The sequence below is a fragment of the Mobula birostris genome, chromosome 13 (assembly GCF_030028105.1).
Source record: "Mobula birostris isolate sMobBir1 chromosome 13, sMobBir1.hap1, whole genome shotgun sequence".
Taxonomy (NCBI): Eukaryota; Metazoa; Chordata; class Chondrichthyes; order Myliobatiformes; family Myliobatidae; genus Mobula; species Mobula birostris.
This window is the reverse complement of record NC_092382.1, coordinates 2,850,774-2,863,873: the sequence shown is the minus strand read 5'-3', so window position 1 is coordinate 2,863,873 and position 13,100 is coordinate 2,850,774. Positions and strand designations below refer to the sequence as shown.

General features: G+C 46.6%; 1 protein-coding gene and 1 pseudogene across 1 annotated transcript in view; both read left to right on the top strand.

Moving 5' to 3' along the window:
• The window catches only part of LOC140207429 (uncharacterized), a 149,680-nt gene that overhangs the window by 76,649 nt on the left and 59,931 nt on the right, over nt 1-13,100 (top strand). The gene's annotated exons all lie outside the window — the stretch shown is intronic.
• Nucleotides 9,082-11,354, top strand: LOC140208230 (probable G-protein coupled receptor 139; annotated as a pseudogene).

The window sequence follows — 13,100 nt, the reverse complement described above, 5'->3', positions numbered from 1 at the left end:
AGGGATGAGGGGTTTGGGAGGAAGAGGAGTGACGGGACGAGGAGTGGACTGATGAGACGGTGACTGTGGCGAAGTCATTGACTCAATAGGGGACTAAAAGGGGAGGCGAGAGTTTCTGTTTCAAACTGGTGGCCGACATGGAGAAGATAAAGATGGGGTGAGGAGGAGCGAAACGACAGGAAGGGAGCGGGAGTGATGGGACGGGGAGGGAGGGGAATAGATGGGATGTGGAGGGTGGGGGAGTGATGGGACGGGAGGGTGGGGGAGTGATAGGACGGGGAGGGATCGGACTGGGAGAGAGGGGAAGTGATGAGACGGGGAGGGAGGGGAGCTGATAGAACAGGGTGAGAAGGAACAGGATGAGGAGTGTGAGGGAGTGACTTTTTCAATAGTGAAGGAAGGATGTGTGGTTACGATCCTTCGCAAATAAGACGGACAGCAAGAAGGCGGGGCGTGGACGGGGAAAGGGGGAGCGAGGGGTCGAGACGCGGTCAGGGCTGATGGGACGGAGCGAAATTTCCCATCGGAAAATGTTCTCCACCCAGGCTGTGTTGGATGGCGGGAGAAAGGACAAGGGGACAGAGAGGGGAGGGTGTCAGGAGTGACGGGGTGAGTAGGGGAAAGACTCACTGGGTAACAGAGAGCGAGGACGATGAGGAGAGGCGAAAATTGGCATCGCAAGCTGGCAGCCAACCAGAATAAGATGCAGAACATCGAGGTGGCGGGGAGAGGAAGGGAGGGGAGTGTTTGTGAGTGATCGAATGGAAAGGAGAGTGATAAGCTGGTGAGTGTGAGGGAGTGACTCACTGAGTGGTGGAGGAAGTGGGAGGGAGGGTCACACACTGTCACTGAGTGTCTGTCGAAGAAAGGTTAAATGGAGAGTCCGGATTGCGGAGGCGGGGGGTGGAGGAGAGGAGGGATGGAGAGTTCAGACTGTCAGGTGGGGAGGGAGTGAGAGGTTTGGTAGAAGTGAGCACAAGAGAGGGAGAGACGCGCTGATTTAAAATGGCGAATCCTTGGTTAATGTGGCCGCCAGGGATGGAGTGAGACACTGACTTACAATGGCCACTGTCGCACATAGAATCTATGGCGAAGGAACATGCGGTGCCCGTGGATACAATCCCGGGATCGAGTGTGTTATTGATTGTCAGAACAGTATTTTATAAATTGTTCTTTATATAGTCTTGGGTATTGTGTCGATGTTTTAATTCTAGTAATGCTGTCATTGAATAAACTAATGTACATATGGGATAGTCACACATACACATATACATGTGGTTTGGGGGAGGAGAGGTGAGGGGTTTGGGAGGAAGAGGAGTGATGGGATGAGGAGTGGACTGATGAGACGGTGACCGCGGCGAAGTCACTGACTCAATAGGGGACGACAAGGGGAGGGGCGAAATTTCCCTTCACAACCTGTCGGCCGACATGAAGAAGATAGAGGCGGGGTGAGGAGGAGTGAAAACGACAGGAAGGGAGCGGGAGTGATAGGATGGGGAGAGAGGGAACCTGTCTGGACGGGGAGGGAGAGGAAATGATGGGATGGAAAGGAGGGGACGTGATGGACGGGGAAGGAGGGGAAGGGACAGGGAAGGAGGGGAAGTTATGGGACGGTGAGGGAGGAGAAGGGATTGGACAGGGAAGGAGGGGAAGTAATGGGACGGGGAGAGAGGTGCAGTAATGGAACGAGAGGGAGTGGGACTGGCTGGGCTGGGTGGGGAGTGCGGGGGAGTGACTTACTCAGCTGTGATGACGGTTGGGTGGTGACATTTCCTTCACAAATTAGATGGAAGGCAAGAAAAGGGAGGGGTGTGATTGATTGGAAAAGTGGGGCACTTTAGTGAGGCTTTCTGTAAAGGCTCAGTGGTTAACTTAGACGGTCAAATTGCATCGATTAAGACGATTACACCACCGGATGTAGGAGCAGAATTGGTTCTTTCCTTCCATCGAGCTCTTCCGCCTCTTGTTTTCTGTTCTGTCCCTCAACTCCAATCTCTGTTCATCTCCCGCAAGCCACTATCCCCCGCACCAATCAGGAGACTTTCAACCTTCTATATCTCCATATACATATTTTCTTTCAGAATTTTCTCCCAAGTCAGAAACTTTTCAATAGATTAATCTTTCTTTCCAAAGTGCATACCCCACTCCACCATACGCTCTATTCCGCCTGTTACTTCTTTGCCCACTCTGTCAAACTCACTCCCTGCGGGGACACTGCTTGCCTGTGTCGGTGAAGCCTGCCCATCTGAATCCTATTCATTAGCTGACTCTCCACTGTGGTAAAGCTCGCCTACTAGTGGTTCCCCGGCTTCTCTCTGTTTCCCTTATATAACGACACAATATTAGCTGTCTCCTGGCCTTTCGATACAGTACTTTTGGATAAGGAGTCCGCAAAGTTCTCAGCCAAGGCACAACACACTGCTTTTGTTTCCGATAACATCATAGGAGAAAGATGGCCAGGATCGGAGGACTTTAATGAAGAACTCCAACACGTCATTCATTCTAATGTTGATCTGCCCCAAACAGCACAGTCCCCTCCAGTAAACTCACAAACAAGGTCCGTCTCATGAGTAAATATAGATGAGATTCAGTCATTTAACACTTCGACCATTTCCTGTCGTTATCACCCTTGAGACTAAAGGTGTCTATTCCACACTCACTCTCGACAGCCAAGCTGGAAGTTACCTATTTACCCCAAGTATACACTATTCAAATGGACACTCCTGTGCAAAAGTCAGAGTCACATTAATGTATCCAGGGTGCCTTAGACCTTCGCACAGTCCTGTATTATTCAACGTGGAGAGGAGAGCGAGTTTGTAAGTCTTCCTTGCCATCTCTCCCCCACCCTCCTTTCTAACCCTGTTTAAGGATCTCGTCTCAAAACTTTGGCCGTGTATTCCCATTCATAGATGCTGCCTGACCTGCTGGGTCGCCCAGCGCAATGTGTGAATCGCACTGGATTTCCAGCGTCGGAAGAATCTTTTCTATACCTGTAAATCTGTCGGGATTAAAGGGTGTTGCGAATGGGCAGGGTGGAGCGCTGCGGGAGGGGTGTACGACAGGAGACAGTAAAGGAGTTACGGTGCGAGGGAGAGGGTAACGGAGCTGCAGACACACCCAGCCCGGAGACATCAGGCAAGGATATTTGATTACATTGTTCCTATTGATCGTTGCAGCATGTCTTAATGGTGATTCCCGCTCCCTCCCCTCTCCGTTCCTATTTTCCCAAACATAATCTCCCCCTCCAAGTTCCCTGCCCACCCTCAGTGCAAATGGATACTCGTAATGAGGTTTATCATCGCACACACAGGGTAAAATTTAACCTTTTTTCGAACAGCACAACAGGAGAATGCTTAAAATTACTGCAGTGCCTAAGAATTTTGCACAGTACTGTTCTAATATGTCACCAGGAAGATTACTTTTTGCAGTATTGTGCAAACGCTTTAGGCATATACAGTACACATATCTGGCGAAATCTCTTTATTTTACTTAATTTTCCTGAACATCCCGTTCCAAACCACTCTAAAATAGCTGGCCTAATTTTGTCTTCACGGCCCATTATTCGAACATGAAATGCTGCAGACGTCTTCAAAAAAGATATACACTAGTCCGACATCCTTTGCTAATATAACATTTGCGAGTTCCTTCCTCATGCCACCGAAATTAGGGTTTGCATCATTTTGGTCTTTGACTTGTATTACCCGGGAAAGGAGTCTACGCTGGCCGGGCGCTCCTCGTATCCCGATCTCCACGTGTCCGTAGGGTTCTCCTTATCGGCGATGGTTGGTTTCTTGCTGCTGGAGAGTTATCGCCCCTGCGTATTTGAAACTCCTGAATCTTATTCTGTTCCTCATCAATTGAACCATTGGATCCCCATTCCATTGGACCAAGGTACCTGACCTACCTGGGTTACCTTCTTACTGGTCATTGTACAGGGCTACAACCAACATTGTTCCATGGCTCTGCCCACCCCAGCCTTGTGTATTTGGGTCTCTACACTCTGAATGGTCCAATACAGTGAAATGAGACAACACAGACGGAGTCTAACGAGATGACAGATTGCTTCATTGGCAGGTCTGACATTTTACATAACAAGCAGGTACACCTCTGAGAATGGCCTCAGGTTTATTGCTCTGATTAGATTATCCAAGAGCAAGAATCAGTTCATAGTCCACAAAATGGCGGGGGTGGGTGTGCAAAGATAACTGGCTTGTTTGCTTCCTCTGTCCTTGATCAGACTGCAGCTTCTTCTGGCCAACAGAGTCAATTGTCTTCCGTATTCAATATAGCAACATGGAAAATTTCTGCTTTTCCCCCAGGGTTGATTTAGAATTACGGAATCTGTTATCAGTTGTTCTTTACCCCTACAGCATCCTTTCTGATCTTCTGTAATTATATTGTGGTTGTCTAAGTGAGTGGTCATTAATTGTGAGATACATGATGTTACCATTTTATACATGATATTATTATTATTTTTGCTTATTTTCTTTCTGTTTGAATTTGCATAGTTTGTTGTCTTGTGCACACTGGTGATCTTCCCTAACTGGGAGGTCTGATTATGGTTATTGGAATTACTGATTATGTCAGCAAGAAAATTAATCTCAGTCTGCATATATATAGTTAATTTGTTAATAAATTTTTCAGATTAGGTTAGATTAGATTATGAGGACACGCAGTCCTCTTTCATTGTCATTTAGCAATGCATGCATTAAGAAATGATACAATATTCCTCCGGTGTGATATCACAGAAACACAGGACAGACCAAGACTGAAAAACTAACACAAACCACATAACTATAACATATAGTTACAACAGTGCAACAATACCATAACTTGATGAAGAACAGGCCATGATCACAGTAAAAAAGTTCAGTCTCTCGAAAGTCCGACATCTCACACAGACGGGAGAAGGAAGAGTACTCTCCTTGCCATACCCGGCCACAGTCCGACTCTGAGTCGTCCGAAAACTTCGAGCCTTCGACCAACCCTCCAACACCGAGTACCGAGCACCATCTCTGCCGAACGCTTCGACCTCTGCCAAGGTCGCCAGCAGCAGGCAAAGCCGAGGATTTTGCGGCCTTCCCTCCGGAGATTCTCGATCGCACAGTAGCAGCGGCAGCGAACCGGGATTTCGGAAGTTTTTCTCCAGATGTTCCTCTGCTTCTCACGTCTGTCTCGATCAAATCAGAATTATGCACGGCCCTACTTAACAAATACGATATCGTTTCACAATAAATTTACTGTGAACTTTGAATGTGATCATTCCATTTTAATTGATCCGAAAAGTCCAGCTGGTCGTTCTTTCGGTGGCGAGATCCTCCTGTGAACTACAGTGATGTTCTGCACACTCAATTGTGCAAACCTCTTCCTCTGCCAATTTCATCTTCATCAGCGCATTGACAGTCTGGAAGCCCGAGGTGCCAGTCGTACCCATCCATCAAACAATTATGCATAATACTTATCATTGGCAACCACATGCAGATATCAGGGAATTCACAGGTCACCTTGTCTCAGTGAGGAAGAAAATGACTTCCGTAGTTTTAAAAAGGATCTAGTGCTTTCCCGGCGTATATGACGAATAAGCTCTTCTCGCGCTTCAAGTTGGTGCAGGTATCGATTATAACCGATGTTACAATGACAACCGCTACCATCTTCTTCAAGAATAATGCCTGGGCATGTCCAGTCGGCTGATATTTATAGCCCTGTATTCCGCAACGCCCCCACCCCCATCCCGCGATTGGTTAGTCCTCGTTCAATTAGGTTTCCGCTCACCCACCTTGTTTTCCGGTTTCGGCTTTGGTGAAATTCTTTTCCTCTAGTTTTATTTCAGAGGCTTTCTTTACCGGGCCGTCCCAGCAGCGATTGGCGCGGCACAGTAGTTTTGTGCTGTCGAAGTCAATCCTATGGCAATTGGAAATGCAATGGTCTGCTACCGCCGGTTTCTCTGGGTAACCCAAACCGATGCACCTTCCGTGCTGCTTGGTGTGGGTTTCCACCGTGGCTGAAATACTCTGCTCCGCATTCACGTTGAATTCTGTAAAAGCCGACCCACCTATCCCCAACTCGGCTTTGACCCGCATAAGCTGTGCCTTGAGTTTCCTTGCAGGTTTGTGAATGATATTAATCGGGTATTTCTTCAGGATCCTGGCGGTCATTCCAGACACCATGGAAATGTAGGGAGACAGCCGGTAGCGATGGGTTCCTCCTCTTTGTTAGATTTCCTGGTTTTTCTATCAATCCCTTTAGGACCCGATTAATTTCCTTTTCACTGTAACCATTCCGTAGGAACGTCCTACGTCAACGTTTTGTTTTCTCGGGGAGACTCTCTGGGTCCGAAACAATAGAAAGAACTGCTCTGCATTCGGATGCGTGTTGGTGGCTGCTATTGAGGGCTGGCTAAGAAGGAATCTGATAGGAGAGGGGAGTGGATCGGGGGAGAGCGGGCAAGTGGAGGGGCACCAGGGAGAGATGATAGACAAGCGAGGAGAAGAGTGGGAGACCAGAGTGGGGAACTGAAGAAGAGGGAAAGCAGAGTGAAAAATACCGGAAGTTGCCACACATTTTAATTCCACGTCCCATTCCCATTCTGATATGTCTATCCACGGCCTCCTCTACTGTAAAGATGAAGCCACACTCAGGTTGGAGGAACAACACCTTATATTCCGTCTGGGTAGCCTCCAACCTGATGGCATGAACATCGACTTCTCTAACTTCCGCTAATGCCCCACCTCCCCCTCGAACCCCATCCATTATTTATTTATATACACACATTCTTTTTCTCTCTCTCCTTTTTCTCCCTCTGTCCCTCTCACTTTCCCGCTTGCCCATCCTCTGGCTCCTCCCCCCCCCTCCCCCTTTTCTTTCTCCCCGGACCACCTGTCCCATGATCCTCTCATATCCCTTTTGCCAATCAACTGTCCAGCTCTTGGCTTCAACCCTCCTCCTCCTGTCTTCTCCTATCATTTCGGATCTCCTTCTCCCCCTCACACTTTCAAATCTCTTACTAGCTCTTCTTTCAGTTAGTCCTGACGAAGGGTCTCGGCCTGGAACGTCGACTGTACCTCTTCCTGTAGATGCTGCCTGGCCTGCTGCGTTCACCAGCAACTTTGATGTGTGTGGCGGGAAGTTAGACACATCCATTTCATGTCATAGATTGGAGGTTACCTAGGCGGAATAGAAGGTGTTAATCCCCCAGCCTGAGAGTGACCCCATCGTGGCAGAAAGGGCGGTTATGGGCGTCATGTCGGAAAGAGATTGGGGATAGGAAATAAAACGAATGGCCACTGGGAAATTCCACTTTTGTTAATGGAGCTGAGCAGCTCGAAGAAGCGTTAAATAATTGGAGTCCGTCAGAAATATCGACGGATTATCATTTCCAATTATGCTGTATGATTTACTTAGTTCCTGAAGCATTTTGTACCTGTTGCATTTAATTTGGTTAACGGTTTGCATGCGTTCAGTTTCTTCTTAAGCACGGATGCGATATTAGTCTAAGGCTCTTCACCTTATTTCAGGAACGAACAAACAACATGTTCTTCATTTCACATTTCTATTGCAAGACCGATAACTGAGACAATTCCCAGAGTGAAACAGAGCAGCCCAATGACAGGATGCTACACACGAGGCTGCTTACCAGGTTTAGAGACCATGGTATTACAGGAAAGTTAGAGTATTGGCTGATTGGTAGGAGGCAGCTAGTGGGAATAAAATAATACTTCTCTGCTTGGCTGCCAGAGGCTAGTGGTGTTCCGCAGGGGTCGGTCTTGCGACCGCTTCTTTCTATGCTGTATATCAATGATTTAGATGATGGAATAGATGGCTTTGTTGCCAAGTTTCCATATCACACGATGATTGGTGGAGGGGCAGGTAGTGCTGAGGGAACTGGTAGGATGTAGAAGGACTTAGACAGATTAGGATAATAGGCAAGTGGCAAATGAAATACAATGTTGTAAAAGGCCTGGTCATGCACTTTGGTAGTAGAAATAAATATGCGAACTATTTTCTAAACGGGGAGAAAATCCAGGAATCTGAGATGCTGAGGGTCTTGGGAGTCCTTGTGCAGAACGCCCTGAAGGTTAACTTGCAGGTTGAGTCAGTGGTGAGGAAGGCAAACGCCAAGTTAGCATACATTTCAAGAGGTCTAGAATACAAGGCAAGGATGTGGTGCTGAGGATAACACACTGTCGAGGCCTCACCTTGAGTATTCTGAATAGTTTTGGGCGCCTCATCTTAGAAAGGATGTGCTGGCATTGGAGAGGGTCCAGAGGAGATTCACAAGGATAATGCTAGGAATGAAAGGGTTATCATGTGAGCAACGTTTAATAGCTCTAGGTCTGTACTCGCTGGAATTCAGAAGGATGAGGTGATATATCATTGAAACCTTTCAAATTTTGAAAGGCCAAGTCAGAGTAGATGTGGCAAGGATATTTCCCATGGTGGGAGAGTCCAGGACAAGAGGGCACAACTTCGGGATAGAGGGGCGCCCCTTCAAAACAGAGATGCCGAAAAATTTCTTTAGCCAATGGGTGGTGAATGTGTGGAATTTGTTGCCACGTGCAGCTGTGGAGACCAGGTCGCTGGGTGTATTTAAGGCAGAGATTGATCGGTTCTTGATTGGGCATGGCATCAAAGGTTACGGGGAGTAAGTCGGGAACTGGGGTTGAGGAGGAGAAAAAGAGATCAGACATGATTGAATGGCGGAGAAGACTCAATGGGCCAGATCGCCTGATTCTGCTCCTACATCTTATGGTCTAAAATATTATTGGTCTATGATGACAAACACTATGGAGTCTAGGAACGGACAACATCAACAATAACAATCATGAAAGTGAGAGGTGAGCCTGAGAGTGTTTCGCAGCAACATTCACTGACTTCCCGAATCGACATTTGTCTGAGATTTTGCAATTTCGTGTCAAGCTATCCATACCTCATCACAACTGGGATTTTACTTGAATAATATCAGGTTTATTTTTACCCCAAATGTTGGAGCGAGTATAAATGAATGACCGTGGACATTCAACAGCTCAGAGTTTCTTCAGCGAGATCGCGGGCAGCTGGAAGACAGGCTGAATCTCACACAGCATGCGTGAAACATTTTACCGTGTGAGGAAGATATGGTTCATGGTCATTGCCGTCATTGGCGTTCCTGGTAAGAACACAGGAGAAGTAATATTTACTGATCTGTGTGCGCGGTCTTTGGACCCGTTCGGTTACCGACAGCGCCGCGTTGCCGGTGTATCAGTGAGTGCGCTGCAGACATTGCGGCAAAATCCTGTGTTCCTTCAGAAGTTGCCTTGCAGTTTAATCCGTGGCCGCGACTGAAAGTAGACCGGCATTTGAAACATATGTAGAGTGGAAGCTCAGGGGCGTGGATACATTTAGCGGATTCACTGCAGGCAGTTTTGATTTATCAATGGAAACCCGCTGTGAACGTACATTCTCAGCATCCAGGGCGTTGTCACCTTTTGCGGGCTACATGGTGTTATTCCCTATCAATAGCGGAACATACTTTAAATTTTAAAGAATTTGACGCCAGATCGAAGGGAACAAGGAAAGCGAAACCCCGGTGAGATGGAGCGGAGAAAAGTGGACATCTCTTGTGTGTTAAACGCGGAACCATCGGGTCCATGTGTGGTTTAGTGGACCAGGTTTTGCTTCCGCACCCCATTATCCATGAAGTGAAGAGGCAGTTCAGAGCCATCACAGCGGAGCCCTGTAGAGTTCAGACGGGGTAAGGTTCATGCGATACTCCGCTCTGTTACAATCAGCACCGAAGCAGTTAGAATAAAGCTGCAGTAATTTGGAGTAACTCCTAAAGAAGCGGATGTTTTGAAGCACCCACCTTGTCCTTCCTTTGGAAATTGGATGGTTTAAACACTAATGTGCGCAATACATGAAACGTTCAGCAGGCCCGGCAGAATCTTCAGAAACGAAATTGAGAACTTTCTGAATGGGCATATTCTGAAGGAAACCCGAGTTGCGAACGGGAGAAAGAGATTTGATCTGAAATTTGTAGTTTGTAAGTGACAGAAGCGGAGGGAACGGGCTGTCGCTGTACGGGGAGAGTGCCAGAGCAGAGGTGACGGGATCGCGGCAATCACCATCGCTGAGAAGGTTGCGGAGGTATCCTGCCTTTACACATCAGTGAACACCTGATGTTGGGAGAACTATATTGATTTCGTCAAAGGGCCCCCGGCGATTAGTTGACAAATCCTCCTTCCCGAACACTGGTCCTGTTCCGGTAACCAGTACCGTACCACTTCACCCAGCGTACACGCATTTTCGGCATCAGCAACTCACGCTCTATAACTTTCAAACCTCCAGAGATGAGTTGTCTGCAAAGTTTGATTGTTCTCAATTCCCAGCTTATCTCAGTCCTGAGACGAACATCACAGCGAGACAGTAATTCAGTCTTTCTTTCTTCCTTTATTTATTTATTTTCCAGTGAATTTAGTGGCGATTACGATCCTGTCCCGGGGAAAGTGCGGCCTCTCCTCCTGCACCACTCGCTACCTGGTGGCCATGGCAACGGCGGATCTGCTAACCATCATCTTTGCCGTCATATTTTGGCGTGTCAGTTATTATTGCTTCCCCGGGACTTTCCTGGACCTCACCCCGTGTGCAGTGTGGTCTCTGCCCTGGGAGAGGCAGTCACAGACTCTTCCGTCTGGTTCACTGTCATGTTTACGTTTGATCGGTTTGTCGCCATCTGTTGCCAGAAGCGGAAAGCAAAGTATTGCACCGGGAAAACCGCGGTTGTGGTTTTGACAACAACCGGCGTTTCGCTCTGTTTTAAAAGTGTGCCCTACCTTTTTAAATATCGTCTTGTGAAAGTGATTGACAATATACCCTGGGACTGTATTATAAAGCCCGGCTCCTTTACCGATCCCAGGTGGGTGGGATATAGATAGTTCTCTAAAGTTCTAACGCCATTACTCCCGTTCGTGTTAATACTACTGCTGAACGCTCTGACAGTCAGACACATTTTAGTGACTAGTCGGGTCCGTAAGGGGCTGAGGGGTCAGAGCAAGGTGGAGAACCGCAGTGACCCGGAGATGGAGAGCAGGAGGACGTCTGTGATCTTACTTCTCACCATCTCCGGCAGCTTCATCATCCTGTGGTTGGTGAGTGTTGTCGAATTCCTTTATAACACCATTGCCGGATTGGATCAGAATAATTACAACGATTCGGAATACATATTTCAACACACCGGATACATGCTGATGATATTAAGTTGCTGCACAAACACGTTTATTTATGGGGTAATCCAGTCCCAGTTCAGAGAGCAGTTCATCAGCGCAGTGAAATATCCGCTCACGTCAATTATTCTATTAATTAATAAACAAGCTATCTAAGTTCTTCTTGGAGGCGGTCGCAGTACCTACCACGTTTACACGACAGCACTGGCCGTGTTTGGAGAATTGGGAGCGGGGAGAATGAAACTGGTTTGAACCCGATGGAAACACAGCACAAGGGCAGACTTTTCGGTACCGGCATCCCGCCACCACCACCTCGTACCAATGATTAAACTCAACCCAGCTTTTGTTTTTGTTCTCACCAAATTCCGCTCTCGTCATCGCAATTCGCCTATCGATAATGATAAAGCGGGGCAGGATCTGAGGACATCCCAGACCAAGTCGGCAGAAATGCAACTCATTCGTTACTTTAGTCTTTTGCATAAGAATGAAATGAAAAAAAAGTCAAGAATCTGCACGAACTTACTTGCAGATGGACTTCGCAGCAGATGAACCTGTTATGGAGAAATATTTAACTGTGCAGAACTCATGTAATCTGATCATCGTTGTGCAAATTTCTCTGGAAAACCCCAATGCTACTCTGCTTCCTGATTTCTAATAAATTTCCATCCGAGCAATTTGAATGTTGAATCGCCTCAGCGTTCACTCCTGTACAATCGCCTGTTTATTACTACTTTCATTTTTTTTCTCTGCTGAAACTGGTAAAACGTGAAGTATGAACATTCTTAATTGCTATGAACTTTCGGACTATTCGAGTGGTATTTAGTAGTGTGGCTTTCTGTACATTAATGATGCCGGGTAGGCCTAAGTGTGTAATGTTATTGTGAAGGGACTATGGAATGAAACCAGTTGTAGATATTACTGTTTGGACAATGTATGGCCCGTTCTTGAGACATACTCTTTCAATTTCATTTTTCACGTCGGTATCTTTCTGTTGTTTTCAACCTATTGATGTCTGTACGTTCTATGCGTTTAGGATGACAATATCTATTAAGTATGTAGTTTTTGCATGTTTATCCTGGAATATTATATCCAGACGAGTATGATGTATAATGCATAGGTCGTAATATAATTAGAGCATATAACATAGAACGTAGCAAACCTACAGCAAACACAGGCCCTTCGATCCACCAAGCTGTGCCGAATAGGTACTTACTTTAGAAGTTACCTAGGGTTACCCATAGCCCTGTATTTTGTCCAACCTCCATGTACAATTGTAGGACTCCGACCCTTGAACTGATCAGAATTGTATTTATATTAATGTCTGGTATCTTTCATGACTTTGTATTTAAAGCAAAATTTTGGTGAACAATGTTTGCCACTAGATGGCGCTCGTGTAGGTCATCAGATTGAAGTAAACAGGAGCAGGATCCTGGAATGTGTTGGATCGTTTTTAGTTTCTCTTAGCGTTTTTTTTTGTTTTAATCGTCTTTTAATGTGTTTTTTTTATTGTGTAATTCTGATATTTTTGTGATAATCTCCTCTTAGGGAATTCCCTTTTCCACACAAGACTCAGATCCAGGTATTCGTTAGGAGTCTGTTTGTTTACGTGACCTGGAGAGTCGTCCCTCCGGAGAGAAACGACTCCGGTTACAGTCAGTACACGCGCCGTGTTTATTGTTGATTCTAACGGATTTAGTTATTCAACATTCCCATCTTTGGTCTTGTTCCAAGGAAGCTCGAGGGAAACACACCGAAGTCACGTGGCCTAGTGGTGTACAGCTGCAAGCTGGAAGACAGAACAATGTAGTGTCATGTCTACAGCGGTAAGCTAAAGGACAACGCCAGCATTCTCTGCTGGTACAGATATTGAGCAATACAGACACTCAACTATAGATTCTCGCA